Raw genomic sequence first — 27450 nt, 5'->3', positions numbered from 1 at the left:
ATCTACAGTTGGGACTGTGGCTCCCTTTTAATAGTTTTACATTTACATGTAGTTATTGCCTTGGCCCCATTTAATTATTGTGTGACCTAACATTAATATCATCATCGGTATTTTAGCCAACGCTTTGCTATATTCTAAATAACCACATAGCTCCTTGTACTTTTACTTATAGTTATTTTACCCATTTATTCATATTGCTAACATAAACTATTTGTGCTATACTTTCATCTTTCACTTACCTTATTGTTCTTATTTCTTTTTTTACATTTTCTTAATACAACTTTAGCTCTTTTTATTCATTTAAATGCAGTTTCTTCTCATTTGTTTCTAAAAGAAATTACTTGCCAGACGATTGACCTGAAATTACTACCTGCCTATTTTTTAGTACAGTATATCAGGATGGCTCATGATGGGTCCTAATAGCAACATTGAGAATACCACACCTAGTGGTTAGATTAAGATCTGATGATGAAAAATATTTTGAATATCCTACTCTGTTCTGTCAGTACCTCAGACCACTTCTTGTACTTTAGCCACAAATGATGACAACCACAGAGGCCAGGAAACACACACACACACACATGTAGAAATAGCAATAATATCTGTGAAAAGATATCTTGTTTACGTCGTGTTTAAATCGTGGCTTTTGGTGTCAGCAGCTGCCACCAAGAAAGAAACAAAGAGAGGGCAGTGAGGGCCACATGTGTCCTTTTAAAAAAAAGCAGCTAACGCTTAGCACACGGTCAATGAGCCTGTGTAGTCACCAGTGATATAAAACCTTCCGGAGTGGCGTGCTGCTCTTAATGACCACTAAACCTCAATCAGACACAGATAAAAAAAGAGCGTTTAAACAGGCATTAAACAGTCCTGCCTCTTTGTGTGTGTTTTATTACCACACCGCAGCAGTCACACTCCAGAAGCCCTTTCAAACACATTAGTGTCCTACGAGTTCACACACACACACACACACACACACACACGCACCCTCCCGACCCTTTTCCCACACACACACCCACAATACACTATTTGACATTCCACTAAATGCCTCCCAGTCAATGCCCCCCATGCTGTATTCCTGCCTTATGATTGGTGGTTCATCTGGCTGTGTTCAGTCATCTGTACCATGCCTGAGAGTGAACTGTCCTGAATGTCTGTTGACATTTTGCCATCTGCAGTGTGTGAGTGAACAGTATGAACAACGGTGCCAATGTGTATGGGTAGAGGATCGAGAGATATAATATACTTAAGTCAGTCAGGAGTGGCAGAAGAGTAGTCGAAGGAGGTGCAGGACATATTAGTATAATGGAAGGGTGAGGAGTGCAGTCAGAATGACAGATGGGTTTACTGGCTGGGTATGTGCAATCATTTGCATATCTTATATATCTTAAATTGCAAAACAAAGATTTCAAACCAGTTTCAAATTACTCATACAAGCGATAGTATCAAATACATATCCCCAGTTTCAAATTACTCATACAAGCGATGCATACGTAGCACAAAATGTTTTCCCAACAGTCTCAATAGACACTAGTAAAAAAAAAAAAAAAGACTGCCTATAGTTATAAACATCTTTGCAATGAGAAGAATTTAGTGGCCAACATCCTTGGCTTCTTTAGTCAACCACACATTTTCAGCAGCCACGTGGTGACACCTCTTTAGTGTGTTTTTATTGATTTCTTGCTCATTTACGACTGCTCTGACTCCGACACCGACTTGTCCATTTAGCGCACACACGGCACACGTGCTCTGAAGGATCTCTCACTCTCATGGTCTTTGATTTTCTGGTTCAGTCATCGGGCTTTAAAAAGGTCAGCACCTATAGGCGTGTGCTTATATAAGCCTCTGACATTTCAGTGCGACGGGACATGAACGATACAGAGGCAATGGAGAGAGCCGAGATGGAATGAAATGAGCTGGAAAGACAGAGTGATTTACAGATTTGCACAGACGCACAAATGTCCAAGAAGAAGTCAGACTAATAACAAAATCAATGAGACCTTCAGCTGCCGACCAACGGTCTACTGTGGGTCTGATGAGATGTGTTCCTTTAGAAACTATGGAATTCATTCATTCATTAATTATCCCTCATCTGCTTTTGTGAATTTTAAAAATGTCGTGTGCGGAATCAATTAAAAATTGCAGTGCGGAATCTGTGGAATCATGTTTATGTAGGCATGGCCCATATTGTGGGCTTCTTCTTCGTTACCATCTTTTAGGACATGCAAAAGTGACTGAGTATAAATATTGGATCACAACAGAATTTATTATATATTGAGTGTTGTGTTTATTAAGGTCAGACTTTTGTCTTGGTTGTATTGATTTCCTCTGACAGTTCAGTGTCAGAACATAGGAAATTGACAGTGGACTGCCGGAGAAACCTAGTTTCAAAAGGACAAAAAGTATTATCTACATTAGTCACAACAGTATCGGAGTGCAAACTAGGATTCTATAGAACTCTATATCCCACTTGAGATGGTAGGTGGGCTGCTGGGCCCCCTGTCACTTTCGTCAGGTTGATGTTGTTGTGATTTAGCACACAATTTATATGGTGCCCCGTGAAATGACTGACCTTGTCAATCCACTTGATTAGATTGGCTTCTCAGCTGTTTGATGTGGTTGACATCATTAAACTGGGTGATGTTAATTTAGTCAGCAGGAGGCTGGGGGCATACATTCAATCTGGCGCTAACTGATGGGGGGCAGCTGTTCTGTTGAAGCTGGAAGGACTGTGGGTTGATGGTCTAAATCAGTGGTGCCCAACCTTTTTGTACCAAGGACCGGTCGGCTGGTATCAGCCGTTACTGCAGACCAGTAATACCATGCCATCAATGAAGGATCATTAAATTTTCAATTTTAGATTTTATTCTGTTAGTATCAGAGTCTGAATGACCGATTGTTTTGAAACATTGCCAGATTATCTTTGAATGAAATAAGTCAAGAAATATGACTGGATTCTTTTGGAATGGAGTAGGTTATTTAGCACTGAAGTACATTTTTTCCCACTTTTGTCCTACTGCAGCCCGTACCAAATGACCTACAGACTGGCACCGGTCCCCGGACCAGGGGTTGAGTACCCCTGGTCTAGATGGTAAACTCTTGAAGGTTAAGTTACAGCTAACAATCTTCAAAGGCTCTGATGTATTAAAATAAAGTCACAACACTTTTCACAAATTTAAATAATAGTAAAATACATTAAATAAAAATTTTAAAAGAGAATAAGACTGAGATATAATGGTGGAATCATGGTGGAATCATGGAAAAAATTAGTTGTTCTAATCCTGTACTTAATTAATAATCTGTCTAAAAAAATATGCCTGACAGCTATAATTCAACTGGATTAAAGAGTAGGAAAGTGGAGCTTCATTTTGATGTAACGAGGTAGACCGTAAAGTTCCATTTTCCTAAATGTGTTCTTCTCAGAGGATGTTCCAGCCTTTGCATTTGGAACGCTTGTGCGCCTTTGATGGGAAAAAAAACGTACCTCCCTCTGTTAGAATGATCAGGACTGTCTTCATCTGGAGATTGTTTTTAGGTCCAAACCTGTGGCCATAAAAACTTCAGTGAACTTCATTCAGACCATAATAATAATGTGAAAGCAAATCATATTGAGAAAGAGGAGGAACCCATGGGACCTGTCCTTCTATGAGTGGCTCATGTTATTGGCAGAGGTGTGGCATTAAATGAAAGAATATCTCTGAGCTCTGAGGACCAGACTGGAAACTGAAAACTAGTTAAAGTTCAGGTTTTCTTTTTTATCTCTGTCGCAGGGTTTGCAGCTTCTACCAACTGCATTTTGTGACCGAAAATTCAGCAAAGCAGATCAAGAAAACCTCTTTTTGTATACAGGGTGCTGGTAATCTGACCAAATATTCGAAAGGCCAACATTCTGCAAGAAAGTCTGCAGAGCATGACTCACCAAAGGAGTTGGAGTAATTCAACTTCATTACATGACATTGTTAGGAAAAACAGTGTTGTCCCAGAACTGGAGCTGTGCTGGTCTCTGTCTGTTGTTGTGAACCTACAAATGACCTCCTTTTTCCACTTTTGCAAGAAAAGTAGCAATTATCTGTCGGTAATGGAAATGAAGCTGCTGCTTCGCTCCTGTTCTTTTTCAACAAAACCACAACAGGGTTGACCTTTTGCACCTAAAATCCAAATAGCACCAGATTTTCTGCTTCACCTCACCATGAAACAGCTTTTCTGAAACCCGAAAGACTGAAACCAGAGTGGTCGCGAAAACCCATGCACAAATTTCCACACACACATTTGTTAAACATGCTTATATAACTTTGCAAATGAGCCCCATATGAGTGTGTGTGCGTCACTGCACTCAAGTACGTAAACAAACAGCCATACACCTCTGCTGACCTGCTCTTTAAACAGCGTCTCAGCTCCTCTCTGCCAGTCTGTCTCTTATTATAAATGACAGCCCATCCCTGAAGTTCATTTCACTGATGTAAATGTGGCCCTTGTTGACTCACAGCTGTAGGCATTAGGTCAGAAAATTTGGAGGGAGGGTTCGTAGCAGCAGCAGCAACACAACGAGGTACTGTAAGAGAAAGGAGAGGTTGTTCATCTGAGCCAGCTCTGAGCTGCAGAGCCTCAACAGATGTCTGAAAGTTAATCGAAGAAAGTGTTTTATCTCCCTGACGTCATCGGTTCAGTCTGAGGACCCACTGCTGCATGAATGACATCATCACATCAGCGCTAACACAAGCAGACCATGGTGACATCAGGAAACCAGGTGGAATTGTGTTGACCTTTGCACTCTTTTTGCCCTTTGGGTTGACCTGTAAGAATTTATAGAGTGGTTTTCATGTATATGTTTGCTAAGTTGTTATTGGCTAAGTTTTTTTTAGCATATTTTTTGGATATAATTATATTATTATATGGCTATATTTCAATGACAAGCTCGAACAATTGTGAAAGTCTTCCAAGAGTGAAATCATTAGTTTATATTATTTTGGCTAACCTTTAGCTTAAGGAGCTAACCTTAAGCTAAAGCTATTTTATGTTCAAAAATTTCTTGACAACCTTCTGAACATACGTAGGAATATTTTCTTTGCATTTAAATGCTGAGTGGGGGCTGACAATTTGATCGTCTCAGCCTTGAGGTAAAGACGATCCCCGAACAATAAATTCAAATAATGGGAAAACGTCATAACCAATCAGGTCAAATCTACAGTGAAACAGCATTATTTCAGCCTTTCATCCCTATATTCATAACATCTCAGACAATAACAGAGGAAACTGATCCAAAGTTCCAGACACTCGGTGTCTGTCACAGAATCAGAGAGAGAGAGAGAGAGAGAGAGAGAGAGAGAGAAAGAGAGAGAGAGAGAGAGAGAGATACCCAGGTCTGTGAGTGGAGATAACAGCTAGACACTGGCACAGACCTAATTACACATAAAAGGGATCTTTAGAGGCTGGGTCCAGATTCTCTGTCCCTGGAGGCCCTCCATCGTCTCTCTCCCCGTTCCCCTTTCACACACATAAACACAAGGCAGCCAAACCTTATCGTTGTCTCTGCCACACACACACACACACACACACACACACACATCTCTTGTCTCATTCTCCTTCTTATTGATTCTCACAAAGACCAAACAGGTCCTTGGATCTTGTGGGTGTAGTTACAGCGATATCTGTGAATGTTTTCCTTCATGAGCACTAGCTTAATCCTTATCATTTAGCTTGACTATATATGAATATATTTTTTAACTCTTGTGCTCACATACACGTTTGCACAGCTAATTATCTATTCAAGGAACAGGTCAGGGTTTCCAAACTGTTATTGAGGAGGTGAGATTTAGTTCTGTAAAAATACCTCACTCAAACAGTATGTCCAGTGAAGTACTATGTGGAGTTTTATACAGTGTACTGCCATTTAGTGCGTAACAAATGCTTTGTTTAATATGCAATATGAATAATTAAACATTTCTTCAAAAAGAAATCAGCGTGCTTAAGCATTTTATTTTAAACAGTTAAGGAACAATTAGACTAGTTTTCTGCCTTTTATTTAGTTTGTTCAGTTTTTGTTTTTAACTTAACACATATCAGAGTGATGTACTGTATTTGCTGCTTTTTTAGAAGCGAGTCTCAAAATATGTCAGAAAGGAAGTCAGAAATACAAAATGAGAATTTACAAAAAAATAGGTTAAATGTTGGCTATATATAAGAATAAAGAAAATCTCTAAGATAAATAAACATTTGGCTCAGAATTTTTATATGAAACCGAAAAAACTAAGACATTAGCAAAGTGACTGTTGTAAACTGTATGTAAAATTAGTTTAATATTCACCAAAATAGTCCAACTTGGTCATAAGGTAACAGAAAATCTGTCTAAAACAGCCTAATATTTACAGTTCGCTAAAACTGACCAAAGGCTAAAAACATTTTAGGCCAAAAATAGCAAAAAATTAGTGACTATATATAAAAGTTTCGGGAAAAGGCTAGAATATATAACAACACAATGGTCGTATGGCTATCGGGAAAAATAAAACATTACCCAAAACAATCATCTAAACAAATGTATTTGAATTGTTTACTGTCCATGAAAATATAGATTTTTCCAAAGAAGTTCTGTATCAGAAAAGACGTCATCTTCAAATCCTGGTACCTTGTGAGTTTGTTTTAGATTTTGTAATTTAGCGAACAACCAAGGCAGGAGTGGTTTCCTCTCTTTTCTCCCACACATCTCTTATCAGACAGGAAGTAGAGGAGAGAGACTTCCTCTCCCAAATACCCCCGGGGTAGTGCAGTGGTGCCAATGTAAAGAGAGGTCCGACTGTTTATTAAATATTCAGCGGACAGATCCAGGAGCTCAACCATGCACACCATTAATCTTTAATTTAAGGGCCTCAACCAGCATTCCAGTGCATCACAGCCGTGTCAGCGATGCTGCTCGCCACCTTTAACACACTCTAACATTCAACACAAAGAGCAACTGTCAGTGTGACATCAGTGCTGACTGTACAGACAGGCTGACTGTTGAAAAGAAGAAGTGAGGGAAGAACAGGGAAGTATCTTTACGTGTTTCTGGAAAAAAAAACAGGGAAGTTCAAATTGTTTTCAAACACTGTTTACACAAGAGCTGCAGCTGTTGGCCTTTGCACAAGCAAAAACTAAATACAAACATCAGCAAGTGTCCTCTACCATAGAGCACTGGGCTTCACTTCACAACAACAGTTGCTTTTATTTTCCTACGGTATGACTTTTGCAGAGAATGAACCTGATACATGAACCTTGAAAATAGACAAAACAAGACATAAATCATCGGCCTACAGAGATAAAGATGTCAGAACCCAAGGATGTTACAGAAATACTCAGCTCTGCGGAGTTATCTCCACTTAGCCCCGGCAGAAAGACATCAGAAATCCTAAAGAAAATGTGCAATTATAACACCATTACTTTTTGGATTAGTAAGTAAAAAAGATTCAGTCTGATGTTAATCGGTTAAGTCAAAAACAACTAGACTCATGCTTCCCTTCTTGGCTTATTGTTTTGATACAAACTGTAAATATAAGTACAGCAGAAGAATGTGGTGATTTAAAAATAAAAAACTTCTAAAACCTATATACATAATATTGTAGAATGTAGAAAGTTTGTCTCTGGCTCACAGTGAGCAGTACTTACACTGACCACAACCTTGGAGCTCAGGGCTATATATATAAAAAAAAAAAATCAAACCATGTTTGTATCAAAATAATTGAATCTAGAAACCAAATGTACTGACTCACAGTCTTCTTCTAAGGTTCTTTCCAACCTTAAACATTTTAATGTGTGGTAAACATGTTTAGATATAGCTAGCTGGTGTTAGCTAATGTATAGTTAGTTCAGCTATAGTTCAGCTGGTACACATAATAGCCCAATGCAGGTAAACAAGGAAAAAAGATAACTACACATTAGCCGTTAGCATAGCAACATGCTGCAGGTTTGGCAGAAGAAGATATATGGAAGTTAACAGCAAAATAGAAAAAAAGTTTGTCAAAACATAGGTAAAACAACGATAACAACAGGTCAGTGCTTCTTTTGGATATGAAAATTAAAAAATATATATAATATAAATAGACAATGGCTGAGGTGGAATCTAATCACTTCTGATGGGAAGCTAAGTGCTTAATTTTACATGAAGTCTGAGTGCATTCCTTAAGTGCTCCTTAAGTTCCTGGATCAGAACTAGTACCTGGCCTTACTGACGTAGGAAGAGGAGGACAGAGGAAGCAGAGAGGACGAGGCCGTGCAGTGAGCAGCAGGTGACAATGTGACACAGTGGACTAATAACAACAACAGCAGCAGATATTAGAAGCTGGGCGGCAACAGAAACCAACGCTGTGCCATATTAACTCTGTCTGCATCAGTCGCCAGGAGAGGAACAACAAAACAACGCTAACACGTCTCCATCAAACCCCTGTCTTTACACACACACGGAAAGTCGCAGAACACACATACACCTGCAGACGCACACACACACGTACACACACTCTCTCCTCAGTGAAATTCCACACTAGGTCTCTGTTCTGTTTCAGGTTACACTGTGCTACGTGAACAGCAGCCTTAGCCTCACTGAGAGAATCTGCCTCAGATGAAACAAGAGCATGATGAGAATGTCGTCCACAATGTCAAGTCTAACCCAGTGGTTCACAAAGTGGGGGGGCAGAGCCCGTGGGGTGAAGAGAGAGGTTGGTGTTTTTTTTTCTTGTTAGTCCAATGAGAATATCAGTTTTTTTGTGTATTAAAAACCAAAACTGTATATACCATGAATGAAACCATACAGTTGAAAACTACCTCTTTATCAACTCTTTATTAATGTAATATTAATGTTTAAATAAACTACAGCGTAATTAAGTATAAATGTGCATAAACATTTAAGGTGGACTTCGAGGGTTTCAATCCCTAGTGTGAGGTCTTTAATATTTGAATGTAATTTCACCTTTATTATTAATGATCCAATTTAGAGGAACATTAATAAAGCACAACAGAAGCAGTTCATAAAGCAAAGTGAAGTCAATCAGGTTTGACACAACACAAAGAGGTTTCACCTTTTTATTTCATTTATGTGGAGAAAATATGCAAATAATACTAGGAATACTAGTACTGTTACAACTAAGGCTACTACTACTGATAGTACAACTACTACTACTACTAATAATAATATGGGTTTGACCTTTGTTAAAAGTGTTAGATAGCAACAGAAATGACACGGACTTCGACCAAAGGATTTATTACTATTTATTATTTATTACTTGAAAGCAACAGATCCAGGTTGAGGTTTTGTAAAATGAAGATCAGAATGAATCGTCATCTCAGAAAGGACTCAGATCTACTGATTCCTGCACTTCAAACACTTCCTAAATTTGTCAGCACCTCACAGCCAAACTATTGTCATCTCCTAAATCTATTTGAACCCTGGGGTGATTTCAGCCTAATGTGGACAATTTCAGGCAGGCAAAAATATTTCCTGGAAGTGCTGACGGTTGAACACAATCCAATGTGAATCAAGCCTCACATATTGATCTTTTCAAGGTTGTTTTTTAAAAAAAATAATCTTCTAACCTTAGACAAGGGTTGTTCTGGAAATATGCACCAGAGTAAAATGTTAGGAAATGATTAACTAATGAGTCACAGAGTCGGAGTTTCGCTGTGTGGAAATGCGAGTATTAGTCAATTGATGGGTTTTAAAGAATGACGTGTTTTGTATCTGGATCCGGTTCTGGACTATGGAGACTCTTGATAGAGGACCTAAGAACCCCCCAGAGATAACCTCAATTCTATATTTGTAATGTTTATTGTTTTACAGTCAGTTCTTATTTTTAGAATATTAGAATGATGTCTTTATAGCAAGTAGATTTCTGGTTCGATTCCCGCAGTTGATTGGACACTCTAAATTGACCATTGGCGTGAATATAAGTGTGAATGCTCATTTGTGGCCCATTGATCGACCGGCCACTCGCTCGTTGACAGCAGGGGCATTGACTCCATTAGTGGTAGGCGATGATTCTATGTTTTGGTCACGCTGTTAACTGAGTGAAGTGGGGGTTTTTTCTCTGAAAAATGTTGCCGTTTTTACAGACGAAAAGATCACATAGTCTGACCTCAGCACCAGAGGTCAGGATTAACAGCCCACAGGTCGTGTCACGTGTAAGAGGATTGATCTGGTGTCCAGTGGTCTGTGTGGGAAACAGACAGATGAGCAGCCAGGCAGCTGTAGGTCTGGAGTCAACAATCCTTTATCATAATCTGCTCTCATCAACACGGAAACCACGCGTTCTTTTACTGTCAGTCTGAGCCATCCACCCCTCTCTCCCTCTTTAACCCTGCCCACCGCCCCACCCTCGCTGCCACCGTTTTCTCCCCCCTCCTCTCATTCACTCGCTCACACCCAGCGTTCAGTAATGAGAGAGTTTAATGAAATCATTGCTGCTGTCACCCTCTAACCTCCGACTACCCCAGTTTCTCTCCCGGTAATGAGGGAAATTGTAGGTCATCAGGACAGTGTGAGCTGAAACGGGATTTGACCGTACTCCACCACCTCCGCCTCCTGCCCCTCCAATTTACTGCACGTGCTGAACACAAACCTGCACCTTTGTCCCCAGGCTGGCCCTTCATCATCATTTCACCATTTTACTCTTCAGCTTTGCCTTTCTTTTATCCAAAGGTGAATTGAAGAAGGGTTTCCTAAATCTTGTTTGCAGGGGTTTATAATGTATGTATGTTATTTATTTATTTCGTATGATTTTGTTATTATGGTTGGATGGAAGGATGGAAGAATAGATAGATAGATAGATAGATGGATGGATGGATGTCCTCATAATATAACCATACAAAGAAAAGTGTAGAGGTGAAGGTAAAATATCTGTGCTACGTGGTGATTGAAAAGCAACATTTAGATCAACTGTTTTTACATTGATGTTAAAGCGTCCAAGTTAAAAACATGACTCATTGCATAGATCTCGCATTTCAACTCATTAACCCATTGTCAAACCATGTTGGTGTAGTTAGGTCGTCTTTCTCTTGTTTTGTTAAAATTTAGTCAAAAAGTGTTTTCACCTCTTGTTCGCTACTGAAGCAACTCTGTCTTTCTGGTACCATTACCCAATCTCTGCCTCTTGCAAGTGTTTTCAAAGACTACATCTACCCCCTACCTTGGGTCCAGTTTTAAATTTAGTCTAGTCTGAGTCTAAGTCTACCAAACCAAAAAAAAAAACCTTCAATTTTCAGTTTCTACCCAGAGGATAAAGAAAGAAGGCTTTCAAGACATTGTTTCCTCTCGAAACCTAAGTCATAGAAAGTTCATGTTCACAACGTGGAAGCTGTCTAATCTATACCTACTGAAAAACCCTGATCAGTGTCAATTTTCTGTTTTAAACAATGTCCCAGTTACAAAAAAAAAGCCCAGAGGCTGACATAGAAAATCAATATAATGACCAACAATGGTGTTTTCAAAATACAATAGCAATTTAATTAAACAAACAATGGAAGATTTTACAAACCAAATGTAAAAAAAATGAAAAAATGAAAAAAAGACATCAGCTAATTATAAAAATTCACTAGTAAGAAGTAATCTAATAAAAAAGATAAATAACTGTAATCTTTTCAAGTTAACTACAATCACATATGTGATCATTCAAATTCCATTTTTTTTTTCATTTTGGTGTTTTACTACACTTCCCTGAACCAAAATACATTCACATCGCATACAGAACTATTTTAGCATTTTTAGAGTAAATGTTGTGTCTCACTGAAGCACTCATTCCAGATGGCCCAGCATTGATGGCCCAGATTCAACACATATGACACCTCGATTTGGCCCACATATGGCGTGGAATAATGTCACTTGGGCAGTTTGTTCCTTTTGCCCAATCTAGGCCACAGGCTGGCCACAGCATTGCCACGTCAGCTGAAATCAGTGTTTAAAAAAACAGAAGCGGTCCAGTTATGGCATTTCCTGCAGCGTAAATTGATCAAACATTTTTGGCCTATGAGAAAATAAAGCTACTTCCTTCCTTTATCAGTTGGTGTAGGACTTGTAGAGTTGTTCATAATGAAGACTGTTATAAAACATGATCCCTTTTAGAGGAAAACGCGTGGTAAATCATGTCAGCAACGTTGCATATGAGCAGACATATCCAAGGGGATTGGAAGAGACTAGGGATGGCTTGATTTGATAGGATCGAAAGGATCAGTATCGGTCCGATGTTGGTCAAATTTCAGGATCAAACATTGAAAAAAAAAACAACTATAGCCCATCAGATCTGATACCTGAGTCCAAATGCTCAACTTGACTTTGCGCGACATCCTGTAAACAGGGACACTATCACGACAGCAATGGCAGCCTACGACACGATGGAGGAGAAAAAAAGGCATCGGATTAATATTGTATCGGAAGATACTCTAAGTTACAGTACCGTCTGTACAAGAGACGTCAATGCCAGGAAAAAAGTCAAATAAATCTGAAGTCCTAACAAACCCTTCTAGGATCACAGTTGAATCATGTACAACAAATGTTCTACTTCTAATGCCATACATTACTTCAAACCTCGTTAGAAGCACACACGCTTTTAATTCGTTTCTTCTCCTTTACAGAGAAATAACATTGATTTAATTGAGAGCAGTCAGTTTTGCAGATGACGGCTACGACAAAAAAGATAAACATTTTCCGACCAGTTTTATTTTAGCTCCCTCCCAGGGTTTCATCTCCACGCTTACCTGTCCTGATTCTTTCACTATTCACATGTGACGAACTTAAACCAAACCCACGCACATCATTCTCCAAATCCTACCTCTCCTCTTCCTCCTGCTCTTCTGCCTCACCCTCCTCCTGTTGCCTTGTTCCTCACGTTACGCATGAACTCACAGATTCTCTGCATGGTTTTTTTTCCCCGCGCATTGTTCAAGAATTTCCATTTTCCATTTACGAAAAACCGGCTGGTTTCTTTGTTTGTTTTTTGCCATGGAGCACTCATGTTTCCATTTTCTGTAATAAAAGAGCAATTTGGTTTTTCCTACATGCAGAATGGTGTACGTTTTCTGTCTTTTTCTCAGCCACAGGCAGCATTAACACTGCACTGTGGCGACTCCTGTTTCACTTTTTTCACCTCGATTAATCAACCTTTCTTTGTTCGGATGTTCAGACAAATTATTTACATTTTCATTTTATCTCGTATTATGTTTGTAAGTAAGTAAGTTTGTAAATAATGATCAATTTTCTGAGGCTAAACGTAGCACGCTAGCTGCACTGACCTTGCTGCGATAAGGATAATGTCATTTTCATCGTCTTTTAAGTATTGCAGGTCACAAACCTATATCATGTGTTCTTACTGTTTTTAGACTGTCGATTATTTAGTCTACACTTTTATGTACATCTTGTCTACATACTCCTGTGCATACCTTGATTTTCTTGTCATGCTAAGGCTCTGTTATTATGGTCTGCCAATGAACACAGAATAGACTTTATATATAAGCCTTGAAGTCTGTGTGTAAACATTAGAGACTGACGAAAAAAAGAAAAGCTCACATATACTACCGTAATTTCCAGTCTATAATATATAAAAGAGTGGGAATGGGAAAAATAGAAAGAAAGATCACACTAAGCCCAAAAAGTGGTAAAACTGTACTGGTGGTAAATGGACCACTGGGAGGAAAGTGACCCACAAACTGGGAGAGCGGGTCCGACAGTTTCCAAACACAACAACATCTAAGATCTTAGTCCAGAACCCTCACATTCTAAGGCCTGCAGTAGAGGAATCTGATCTGAAGCAGGGACACAGACGCAACAACCACCGAGTTTTAGTCTGTTCATGTTCCGAACCCGAGCTAAACAGCTACTCTATAGTGTAACATCTGCTATAAGGTCTGGTAGCTTCCCTGTTTCAGAAATCTTTTCTGCTGATTTCTATGCCTGTAGTCTATGTGGGGGTGGGAGACCACACTAATGTGGTCCACACTGGTCCCCTCAGCAGTATGTCCCACATCAAAACCACATGCATTTACGTGGTTAATGAGCCAGAATCTAAACCAATCAGCTCTTGTTTTGATCTGGAATTTGATGAAATATTCCCAGGAGGCAGAGAGTGAGAGGACGGAGGGGGGTCTACAAACACGACTTGAACTAAACAACATGACAGAACAAACAAAAACAACACATGGATTGTACATGATCTTTCATCCAGAACAAAAGTTTAATTTGACATGCAGATGATAATAATAATGAATAAATAAAACAAACAAACAAACAAAAAAGACAGAAACCTATTCAAAAAACCATTGACAGTGTCACAGATCAAGGGTGTTTTTTGGACAAATAAAATGTTTTTGTCAAGGTATTACTACGATGTATCACACTCTCTGCACTCCTAAAGCAATTATGTCACTTTATAGATTGCCCCTATACATTTTTGTCCCATTTTTCCCAATAACATTTATTTGTTGGAGTCTTAAACACACCAAGATCTAATGACATTTGTATAAATCTGAATTTTGAAAATGTTTTTGATGCAACTAATTCTGTTGTCCTCAGACGTAGGGGTGGTTGCTCAGTCACCCAAAAGTCATCCACAAAAGTAATTGGCCAATGAGATCATCATGTGATTGGTAGACATAGACACAATGTCAGCTTTTTTTCCCCTCTTGTGATAAATCCTGACTATTGCTCACTCCACATGCTCAAATTTCACTACTGTTGATTTCAGGCCTTTAAACCTTACATCCTATTGAATTTTAACACAGTGAATTCAAATCCAGGTCTAAACGCCTTCTGTGCTCCACTGCCCCAGCACCACATAGTAGTGTGCATGTAGCATTTTGTCACGATGTAAAAATGCAAAATTAAATTAGGGAAAAGTTTTTGGGAGAATCCTGATTTCTACAACATACAGAGCCAAATCCAAGGGAAGTCAGAGTGACAGTTAAGATCTTGACATTTAGATAAAAAAAACAACAACAATGTCTAACTCAGTCTAACTCAGACTATATTTATCACCACCAACAGTGAAAAGCAGCAGCAGCTGTAGTTTCTCACTGTTGGCCTGATCTCAAAAATCCACTTCTATAATTCATATACCCATGCATTCATGCACGTACCCACCCATGCATGTGTCACTACACACATGCGTACACACACACACACACACAGATGCTTCTAGCTGAACTGCTTACAGATTCTTTATAGGCAAATCAAATTCATATTTCATGACTGAGCCTGAATGGGAAACTACTGCTGAATCAATGGCCTTTGGGATCCATCCCATAATGTTCATTTGCAAGATGAAGAAAACCATTAGTGTTACACAGACTAGTGAAACACACAGACTGATAGAAACTGTCTTACACTCACTGATATCTGTACAAACAGGAAGATTGAGTGGAACTGTGGTACTTTGAAGAGAGTGTTGAATTTAATGTGGATTTTTCTTATTGTTTCTTAAACTATAGATGACAACCATAGCCAGAACTGATCAACTAGAAGACTGTATAGATCAGGGGTCCCCAACCCCTGGTCCGCGGACCAGTACCAGTTCATAGGTCATTTGGTACTGGGTCGCAGTGGGACACAGTGAAAAAAATTTACTTAATCTTTACTAATTTACTTCATTCAAAGAAAAATCAAGAAAATCCAACATATCCATTTACTTTATTTTATAGGATAATCTGGCAATATTTTTAAATAATAGGTCATTCAGACTCTGATGCAAACAGAATAGAATCGAAAAGATGTTTTATTTTTAAAAAATGTAATATAACTGATTATTATTGATTCAACAATAATATACAAATATTGTTAGATACTCAGGTTAAGAAACTCTGGTGCATGGACTTTAACAAATGCTTTTTAAGCTCCAGCGGGCCACACAAAACAGCTTAGCGGGCCGCATTTGGGCCCCGGGCCTAGAGTTTGACATATGTGAACTAAAGGTATCTGGGTCTAATTGTCCTCAGAGAAATGCGTTTGTTAATTAATCATATTTAACCAAAGTCTCCTGACATTTAAGTCCAAGGTAAAACCATCCTTTCCTCCATTAACTGTGCTCTTTCCATCACCTCTGCCTCACTTTAACACAACTCGCCTGAAAAACTGCCTCTTGCGCAAACAAACCCTCTTTCTAAACATATTTAGAAACCTCTCCCCAGACTGCACATCAAACCAGCCAGCAGCCATGAGTCATTTCATTTGAATAATGCACTATTTTAACTCACTGTACACTCACGGCTCAGAAACTTTTCTTTCCTGCCTCGCTAAATTCCCTGGCTCAGGCTGCGGCGACCTAGTTTGCAGCTCTCGCTCACGGGCCACAGAGAGATGGTTGCTTTTGAAGATGCGTCGAGCGGCGCAGCATGACGAGCCCATTAGGCAGCGGCAGGAACAGAAATCACTCAATTACCAACTAGCAAGTGTGTAGAAAAAAAAGCAATGTGCACTATTTAACTAACCATATTGGTTTTCATACACACTTTGTAACTGTTTCTTTTTTTTTCTTCAAATGATTTGGAATTTCATCCTCTGTGCATGTCATGCTTTAGTGCAGCAGATGTAACTCTGATGAATCTGCCAACACACAAAGACAATGTTAAGCCTCGCCTACACACGGACACACACAAATCCCCCTGTACGACAATAGTGAAATATTAATCCTCCGCTCCAGTAGGAAATCAAAAAAAGGTTTTTTCTTTTCTGTTTTTGTCACATTTTGACCACTCTATTTGTTATCTCCCCCTTCAGTATGGTGTGAGAACTGTAACCTAAAATGACACCAAGTTATCTGTGAACATTCTGAACCTAATCAGTGTGAGTAAATTGGGCGTTAAATAGCTATGATATGTTTAAAGCTAAAATGAAGTTAACCCTATAAATCATTGTTTCCCAAAAACTGGGTTGCGACCTTTTACATTTTGGACCCCACAAAAAAAGTTTGGGAAACACTGCTATAAATCCATTCGTTACATATTTTCTACACAAAATTCTGGGAGAAAAACTGCCACAAAGTGTTCAACGCTTTCAAAATATATCTCCTAAACAAGATATCTCATGAACAAAACTATGTGGAAAATTTGTAATAATCATAAACATCTCAGTTCCAAAAATTTTAAAGGTTTCACAGGGTTAAAAAAATGACTTTGTTTTTCTTTTAAAAGCATTGAGAATGATTTTATATTCAGTTATTTTTGATATACACACTCACATTAAGGATATCAGCGGAACATGTGAGTAACCTAGTTTGTGGATTTTATTCGACAGAGTCACTACGACACACGGTGAGAATGTGAACCATGCTCCAGGTCAAACAGTGTTTCGGCCACAATAACATTTATTATCATCATCTCTGTGCGTCACATGCTACAGAAGCCGTAACACCACGGGACTGTTGTTTCTATCCACATCATTAGATATGCACGTGCATCTGAGATGAGGCACGATGAAGGCGTGCAAGAAAAAAAAATAGGCCAGTGAGTGTGTGTATTCGCGTGCACGTCGATACTACAGAAACAAAGGCGACTGAGAAGTGACGGTGCAGCTCATTGTGCAGCTGATAATAAGCAGAGCAGCTTCACGAAGCCAGTTTCACGGACGTTAACTTGGTGAGTTGACTGAGTTCTAACACTCTGAATCTTCTCGTCGATGAAAGTCAGAGGGGGTTGGAGAGAAAAAAGAAGAAAAATGACCTAAAAACCAGCAATAAATATTTGTGGGTAAAGCCACAGCGTGCATTATTTACATTGACTGTGTCAGAGAGTTTCAGCCTCTGCGCTGTTTGAAGTCAGAGGAAAAGATTTGGGTTAAATTCATCAGAGATTCTGGTCAATTCTGTTGGTGCTTCTGTCCTCTGGAGGTTTTCTGGAGTCACTTTTGTTTCACAGCAGGGAACCGCCATGGTCTAATTTAACTTAAACTGTAAAAAGCATCCTGGCTCTGAGCTCTCCTGTGGGAAGTGAAGCCAACATCAACACTGTTTGAGCTTCACTGCCTCCATGCAGGAAAAAAGGCCTAATGTTAATATTTCATCAGGATAAAACACACGTTCTACTGTTACCATTAACAGTAACACACACACACACACACACACACACACACACACACACACACTCATCTTCATAGAGGAACATCCTCTGCTATATGAATATGAATATACAACATATATAATATATGAATATGATATTCAGGCATAGGCAAACTACGGCCCGGGGTCTGGATGCGGCCCGTTCTGCTCTTTAATCCGGCCCGCTGAACTTGTCTAAATGATGTTATTGATTTCTATCACACCCAAATTTTAGGACCCAATGTGGCCCGGGAGTCAAAAAGTTAATTTAAATACTTAAATCTTAATTTTAAAACTTAAATAATAATAATAGTAACACAATGCAGTCAGATAGACAAGCTGCAGCTCATATTCTTGACACAACACATGTCCAACACAGGCCCAAGCACATGATTAGCTCAACTTACAAATAGCAGCTGCTCATTAATAGAATTTATATTAGAGACAACACATATGACGGGTTGACTGGCCTGGGGTGCAATCTTAAAGCAGAGCTGAGCAGAATGTCCTGGAAAACGTTGGCCATTGAGGACAATGGGGCCACATCGGTTGTCTGTTTGGCCTCTGACTTACTTGTTATTCAGTAAAAGTCAGATTTGGCAGTTTTCTTCTCTCTCGTATAATTGGCTCAAACCACCTGCCTCGTAATCTGCTCTGAATTAAATACTTTCCCACTGTTTGAACGACAGCTGCTCATGACAGCATTACTGTAGCCCCGAGTGCCAGCTGTAGTCCAACGGTTCAGTCTAGCAGAGAGACAACTGGTTAACACACACACACACACTCATCTCACACACAAGCGTGCATTCTCTATGCACACGAGGGCCTCCGTGACCAATCGTCATAACGACTGCTGCTGCAAACTAACACGTGAGGAGGCACAAAATAACTCTGCTGAGGAGTCAGTAAGACTCAGTGAAGTAGGGACTGATTACAGAGTGGAGAGCCTTGAGGTGTGTCACTAACTGGAACCGAAATCTCCAAAATGAATAGGACAGGGGTCACCTGGTAGCCCCCGTGCACCCGCAGGCTATGTTCTTAAAATCAAACTAGTCAACAAGAGGGTCAAAAAATGTACTGTTACTGAGCTTTTTGAATCAGTTAGACCTAAAATGATATTCAAATGAGTGCAATGACAACGGTTGTCCCAGAACTCATTATTATAACATTGTTCAGGAAGTCTGTATCAAACAAGTAGCTCTTCGTATTACTAAGTGTCCTTGAAGTAGCTCTCAGTTTCAGAAAGGTTGGTGACCCCTGGTCTAGGACATAAATAGGTCGGAAGTGTCTGACTTACACCTGGGAGCCATAATGAAGGGAAAAAGTTCCCGAAAAACAACACAGATGAAAGAAAGCGAATGTAGTTCAGTGGTTCTCAATTTTTTTCTGCCACTCCCCTCTTGGGGACAGAAACATTTTCACGCCCCACTCCACCCCTCCCCTCCNNGCCCCCGCCCCAGAGGGGCCTGCCCCACTATCTGAGCAGTACTGATGTAGCTCAATCCAATGTGCGGCGTACAACCGGCAAATGTAAACAAAGTCATCTTCCGTGTATAGCGCCACATTCGTCCGTTCCACTCACTAACATGTTCCCGTTTGACATTGGATTTAATGCCATATGTCGGAATGATGGAACAACACTTCCCTAATAAATTTATGGGAGATGGCAACATAACCATGAAACGCTATAGGTCGAGGACTGTAACATAGTTAAAGCCTATTTGTTAAATAGTGGGACTGCAATAACTGCAGTGGTGCTAACATGCTGTAGTTGTTTCCTAGTGTTACTCACTGCTTCTTCCCACATATGTGCGATTTGCAGCTGAGATAATGGGAGCTGCTGACAAACCTCTACGGGTTTCCCCTTTAACAGCCCCCCACCTACAAAAGCTGGCTGGATTGTAACAGTTCTATTTGCGGTTAAGGTAGCAATTTGCAGACTCACGTCTGGATGACATTAATAAAATAAAAAAATAAACCCTCTCTTATGCCTGGATGATAAATGATCAGGGAAACACAGGCGGGGAAGTAGTGAGCGTTAGCTGCTGTGAGCACTTCCTCTGAGATTTTCTGCCTCTGACAAATTTAGGTAGATGTTTTTTTTTTCTCTCCCACCTTAAACTGCTTTATAGTGTGTTTTTACTGGATTTAATTAGCTAACAAGAGACTTTTGGAGGTAAAAGTGAAACAACCGAAGGAAGAGGAACTCAGATGAAGACGTTTCCTCTAATCCTCTGTTCTTCCCCAAAAAACTGCACTGTTTTCCTGTTCTTTTAACCCATAAAGTTCAGAAAATCAAAATTTCCCGCACTTAACATACGACAAGAACAAATCCTTTTTTTGTGCCCCTTTTTTTCCAGCTGTAATTTTCACAGTTACAAACAGCTGCCTCTGTCCCACACTGATGTTTCGGATCAACTACAGCACTCATCTTTGTGCTGTGCCCTTCAAGGGTCCCCACATCAACATGTACATCTGCTGTTCGACTCGACATCAAATTCAACCCACAACAATATTTATGTCTGTTGCGCAGAAAAAAAAAAAAAATATATATATATATATTACCACATCCCACATGCTCCTACAGCCTCCACTGCAAACAGAAATAACTCAGAGCAGAGAGATGGGAACAGAAGGTTTAACGTACTCTGAAGCTGCCAGAAGATATTAAGCCAGAAAATAATCTCTCCTCATGTGTATACACGCACACACACACACACACACGTCTAGTCATAGCTATAGAAGAGAAGAAAAGAAAGAAATACGGCTGTGTTCACCGGGGGGCGATAGAATGAACAGATGAGCAAGAAAATCAGAGATAAGCTGCATAACCTTCTTACAAAAAGGAGGAAATTTGAGGAGCGTTTAAATGAAGAGTAATTAAAATAGAGACAAGAGAGGACAGGTAGGTAGGAGGAGAGCGTCACTGTCTGACTCAACAGAAAGACATTGTTAGCCTGGAACTGTAGGTGTTTGGTCAACAGGAACTATTCTGGCCTCGTGATTGATTTTGGAAAGAGAGGTACTTCTGAAGGGGAACAGAACCTGTACAGTAAAGTGTGTGTGTGTGAGTGTGTGTGTGCATTTGTGGGCACGCACTCTCGACATCATGACTCACCGCTTGCGTCTGCCAGAAACAGTCACACCAATGTACGATTACTAACTGGAACACCTGACTGTACTGAACACAGTGTCAACTAGGAGCCGGTATGATCCTGGTTACTAAAACTACTTAATCTGAGGGGAAATGAGGAGTTGGAATTAAGGAATGGATTTTGGACATCATCAGGGCTGTCAGACTAGCTTTGGTTCAGGGGCCGCATACAACCTAGGTAAATGTCAGGGCAGGACCAGCACAGTTAAGACATAATCACCTATAAATAAAAACACGTCCATGTTTTTCCCCTTTGTTTTCATGCAAAGAAGTACAAGTATATTTGGAAATATTAATGTTTAATCAAATATCATTTGACAAAACAACACAAAACATTTAGTGTTTGTAATTTTTTTGTATATATATACATATACAGTATATACATATACAGTATATACATATATACATATATACAGCTGCAATTTTGAGTAGTTGTTAAACCTAGACTAACGCAAAGAAAATTAGCATTTGAAGCTAAAACCACTCTTAGATTAGATCAAACAGCAACTATATACTTTGTGATGTAATGTAAACATGTTGATTTTCTTTGTGAACTTCAGATTATTGAGTGAGTGTTAAAGAAAATGCCATAAGTTACTTAAATCAGAACTTCTTATAGTTACATTTTTTTATGTTACATGTTATGTGACTTTTGTTGCAAAAAAAGTCTTTTGTTTTCCTCAAAGACATGTTTCCAAGTAAAATTGAAGCTGTTCCCCAGTGCAGAGGTGAAGTCAGTGCTAACTGTGGGGCAGTACCTAATATTCACTGACACAGTGAAAACCCAACCATGTCTTTATTTTAAAACTTCCTGCAGTAAAATTACGATGTTGGTCACTCAGAGCTGGGGGTTTTCTTTATTCATCCAGAGGTTAGGCAAACATTTCATCTCTTCAGGGGAACACTTATCCACCACATGGTTAATTTGTGTGTGTGTGTTTCTGAGTGGTAAACTCCATGTTTCTGTTGATTGTTGCAGAGCGCCTGGCCGCAGATTTAGTTTTGGCCACAGAAATAATGTGTGAAATCCTTTCTAACTGTAAAAAAAATGCTTCTAGGAAATGTTGAGCTTGAGAGATCACACTTACAGTAGATTTCCTGTAGTGCTACATAACTTGAAAGTTACTACCAAAGACAAATGTGAATGAATGTGAAAGCACTAAAGAGCTAAAACAGGATGATGGGTTAGGGTTTAGAATGGTAAACAACAGACAAAAGGATCACTTTTGTCTTGTTGGCTTAAAAGTTTCAAGAGCAAGTGAAAATAAACAAAATTTAAAGAAAAACAGATAGTGTTGAAGAACAGGCAAATGGACAAAGGAGATGTTGACGATAGAAATGAGGACATGGAAGGAGGCAGGAGACGAGGTAAGATGAAGACAGCAGCCCCAAAGAAGGAGAGTACTTTTCTCCAGTACTCCTCACATACACGGTTACTGCGTGAAAGGGAAACTATGAGAGCAGAGGAAAGAGGAAACCAAACACAGCCTTTCTGGCGTCTCTTGTTGGACGGTTCTTGTGTCACAGTCCTGCAGGTCAGTTTCCAACCTTTTAGGTGCAGATAAGTCCTTTTCTAAGAAAAGTCCGTTATTACACAACATGTCTGAGTCATTAGAGAAGGGCCAGGAAAAATTAATAAGACTCAGACACGGGCTGGTTTTATCCTTCCGTGCATGTGTTTATGTTAAGTAATGATAAAGACGTGGTGATGAGTAGAAGGTGAACAGAACTGCTGACTAAACCCACGGAACACAACACTGTCGGTGTTTCCACTGGATTTTCCTCCATTGCATAAAATAAGTGAATTATTGTGTGAGCGTCCGCCGTTAGGAAAATTTGTGTTTACCTGGCTTCAAAGTGTGAGTCAGGTGAAGGCACAAAGATGGAAAAATTCAGTGATTTTCCTCCAATAACAACCCGTTCTACCGACAGTGAAGTCTAGGAAAGAAAGTGACCTGGAAGAGTTTGTTTTCTGCACTTATAAATATAAAATATTATCCTCTCAGTTTCTCCATGTCCCTCATTCAAGCATTTCTCTATAAGAATTAATTATTTTTTTGTATATCTATATAGCTTTTAAAGCTAAGTTTCTTTTGGCTATAAAAAAAAACTGTTCATGATTTTAAAAAAAGTGTTCATTTTAAGGACATTTTGTTATCAAAGAATGCTGGTTCAAGTCTGATGGTTTGTTGAACAAACATCAAAAACTCCACCACTCCCTACAGTACGTTTATTATAACGAAGCCCAAAGCTCTGGTTCTACAGATGGGTTCAATTGGTGAGTTCACTTTTTTCAGTCTGGAAGGGTTTTGGAAAGTAATTTAATTTGTTTTTTTATCTGTTAACAAATTCTATAATTGTAGCCTTTAGGCTTCTTTTCATTTCTAGATATTTCTACTTTTTAAAAAAAGGATATTTTGCTGCATTTGTTACATTCTAACAGCTATTAACACACTACATTTACATTTTGACTTTACCATACCGTGATGGGTTTTTTCTTTTCTTTACTGCAACTTTTACTCATGTTTTTGCCTTGTTTTTAAATATTTTTATAGTATTTCTTTTACAGTATTCTTTGAGAAATTTCTAAGCATTATAAGATATTTTAACAGAACCATGGTTCCGTAGTGTGGCGGTTATCACGCCTGCCTTACATGCACAAGGTCCTGAATTCAGGAACCACATACTCAATAGTGCCTCCTGTGGCAGCTAATGTGGGTTGCAAAGACTTACACTGTGAATTTCCCAAATGTGATATAAATAAAGTACTTCAATATAATGTTTTTTCATTAACCCTCTGAAGCAGGGGTGTCAAACATACGGCCCGTGGGCCAAAACTGGCCCACTTGGTGTTTCAATATGGCCCGCTTGAAGAATTTTGGAAATAAAAAAAAATACAAAAACACTTGTTGTTGTTGAAATGTTTAGTAAAATTATAGTTCATTATTATTAATGTATCAAATAATAATATTCACATATACTTAGGATTTATTTAATATACTTGTATTTCTTTGCATGAAAACAAAAGGGGAAAACACGGACTTAATCATTGTACTGCTCCGGCCCACTACCCTCTTTCTAGTGGATCAGACTTGGTGTGAAAAGATTTTAAAATTGTGGATTTCACTGTAACACAAACCGGAGATGTCTCCACTCCCTCACACCAGCGAACAGTGAACCAAGGACAGGGTTAAGTTTGCTCTCAGTGAAACTGGATTAAAATTTGCTTCCACTGGATTCACACCAGACTATTCACTGGTCTTTTCCAACACATTGTCTCTGGCCGACCGTGCCAGAGGGTCTAAACCGCAGAAGAAAAACTCACACATCAGCAAACTCTCTGATGAAGAGAAATGGAAAAAATAACTTCAGCATCTCTTGGACAGATCACTGACTAACTGCAGGCTGTGTTTACAGCCAAAGTAGCACAAACTGTTCGCTTCACAGAGTGGATCCCAGCAACAAGACACTGAACACCAAACAGAACCTCGAACCTGTCATTCTGTTTGTGTCATGTGCAGCAGATGACATCACATCAGATTCTTTGCATTTCTGGGTTGTTTATTTTTTGTAAACCAGATTGTACGTGCTGTAGCTGAGTTTATTCATCAGCATGTTTTGTCAGTTAACTTGATGTTGGTTTGGGCCCAAAATAAATAGGTAAAAAAAAACACCTACATTTTAGAGTGAGTATTGTGTGTAAGATATTTATCAATGTTCGACAGATGCAAATCTTTAAAGTTGACTGCGTCTCTGTGGACAGAAAATGTCAAAAGTGGCCAAGAGTTTCCACATAAGATAAACAACTGCAGAGCAGAATGCTGTACATTCTTTTCACATCGAATATTCCAGTTCTCTCAGGTTATCGAACGGAAAACTTTTAGCTAAATATTGGTGCTGATAGTCAAATGTGAAAAGTAACAAAAATATGTACTCAATTTACTGTAATAGAGTCGTTTGTTAAGTAGTAGTAGTTTTATTAGGTATTCTTTACTTTTTTACTTTTTTGATGGGTACTTTTACATGAGTAGAAGTTGGGCAAAGTAAAGATACTTTTACTTAACTACATTTTTTGGTACTTTTTCCACCTGTGCTGATTATTTACTGACAGACTCCACACTCAACACCACATGATCTCATTCTGGCCAAGTTGCCCCACCCATACTGCCAGTCTACCCAGGTGAAGAGCCAGCATTTGCTCTACCTGTAGGTGGCTGCTGAAATGCCATCATGAACAGCCCAAAAGCCAAGCACAGCTGCTCATATAGCACTGAAATAAATACATAAAAAGTGTATTTCAACCTTGGTGTCGGGATCCCACATGGGGTCACCTAGGATTCAGCTGATGGACTCAAACCTGAAACCTTTTGGACCCAAGTACGTTTCCGTAACCACCACACCACCACCACTGGAGTGTCCATAGAGCCACACCTGATGGACTCAGTGGTATAAAATTAAAACAAAATTAATAAATAAATGATTTACAGCAAACCCAAATAGAAGGCTACACCACCAAACATCACCAAAACAGGCTGCATTTTATCGGTAGGCGTTGTTCAAGAATTCAACACATTTTTTTGCAAATGTGCCATCAATAAAAGTGGTTTCACCTCTTAAATCATCGTACAGAAGTCGGTCAGGAAATCCCAGTGAGGCCCAGCTTCTTAGGAAGTCGCCTGAAGCTGAGCTTCAACAGTGTTTGGTACAATAACATCCGAGAAGAAAATGGCATCCGACAATCTGTAAATCTGAAGTTTATTTTGAATTAACTATTTCTGTAGTCATAGCTTTCTTCTTCTTTTTTTGTTTTGTTTGAGTTTTTAATCTTATTGCTCGTTAGCAGAAGCCTAGCTTCTGTTGCTGTTTTAGCTTAATCTCCGCTGATGATCGCAGGGAGAAGGGTTGGAGAATGTGCCATAGCTCTGCAACATCATGTTAAACCAACACAGACTGACAAGTTATGTTTTCCCACAGGAAACACAATAGATTCAACTGACAACACACCAAAACACACACCAGACCATCACACTGACACACACACACACACACACACACACACAACTGTAGTCAAAGACACAAAGATTCCATCTGCCCTGGTGCCTCAATCAGCTTATCACTCTCTCACCGAACGACTGTCTCTGCTCTATCAGGCATCAGAGACACTGGAGGGATCCACCAACAGACAGCTTCTATCATAGTGCAGCGTTTATCTCTAGCACAGAAAATGATACTCCAAACCAGAAAAACAGGAAGCACAAATATGCCTTTACTGTACACCACAGTAAATAAAAGACTTAGGAATCAGTGACAGGGATTTACAAACTAAAGAAACATTCAAAGTCGACGTTGGATTTCACTACTTTCTGAATGGTGGGAAACATGCAGCTTTTACAACCCTTCCACTTCAAAACGTAATGTCTGTGTCAAACCATTCAAAGTCCAAACAGAAAATTCATCCACTTACCCAAAACCTGGCTTAGGCAGGAACAAGTAACCGTGAGACAATCATGCATGCAGGAGAGAGGTGTTTTCACCAAGGGCAGCAGGTGACACCAGTGAGACTGATGAACAGGTGATCACAGGACACAGGTGAGGGTGATGACACTGATTACCCAGGAGAGACACACACACACAGACCTGACAGCATCCTTTTACAACTTTTACCCGAGAACGATGGCCTCTGGCTCCACCCCTGGACCAGGAAGGAAGTTTGTGTATGTTTTTATTTTAACATGGTGTGTTGAAACAGACAACAAAGGGATACAGCACCATGTTGGTGATACTCCCCAGATGCAGCATAGTGCTGTGCAAGCTAGCACTAGCATTAACCCCTGTTGTGGTCTAAATCAGGGTCACAAACATGGTGCCTGGGGGTCACCTGGTTGCCCCTGTGGGCTACGTAAGGTGCCCGCGGGGTATTTTCTAAAAATAAAACTAGTCAACAAGAAGGTCAACAATTATACTGTTACTGTGCTTTTTGAATCAGTTCCACCTGCAATGATATTCAAATGGGTCAATGACGATGGTAAGAAAAGTATCTACTGTTATATGTTACTATTACTAAGTGTCCTTGAAGTAGCTCTCAGTTCCAGAAAGGTCAGTGACCCCTTGGTCTAAAGTGTTTTCTGTATGCAGGCAAAACCCAGTTCTCTGGAATAGTCTGATGTTCAAGGATGGTTTTTACTGATCCTGTTTTCAGTCTGTTTTTGTTCCAAACCTTTGAATCAGTGAACAGTCCTTACAAGAATGGCTGAATGAACCAAG

General features: G+C 39.4%; 1 protein-coding gene across 1 annotated transcript in view; it reads right to left on the bottom strand.

Annotated features, from left to right (window-relative positions):
• nsfl1c (NSFL1 (p97) cofactor (p47)) overlaps positions 1–26735 on the bottom strand; it is a 36979-nt gene extending 10244 nt beyond the window's left edge. The window contains exon 1 of the mRNA XM_025059347.1: positions 26651–26735. The gene's annotated coding sequence lies outside the window, so the exon portion shown is untranslated. The remainder of the gene's footprint in view (positions 1–26650) is intronic.
• Between the last annotated feature and the right edge of the window lie 715 nt (positions 26736–27450).

This window comes from Cynoglossus semilaevis, chromosome 10, assembly GCF_000523025.1.
Source record: "Cynoglossus semilaevis isolate Cse_v1.0 chromosome 10, Cse_v1.0, whole genome shotgun sequence".
Classification (NCBI taxonomy): domain Eukaryota; kingdom Metazoa; phylum Chordata; class Actinopteri; order Pleuronectiformes; family Cynoglossidae; genus Cynoglossus; species Cynoglossus semilaevis.
Note: the sequence above shows the minus strand (reverse complement) of the source record. Positions and strands in the feature narration are given on the sequence as shown.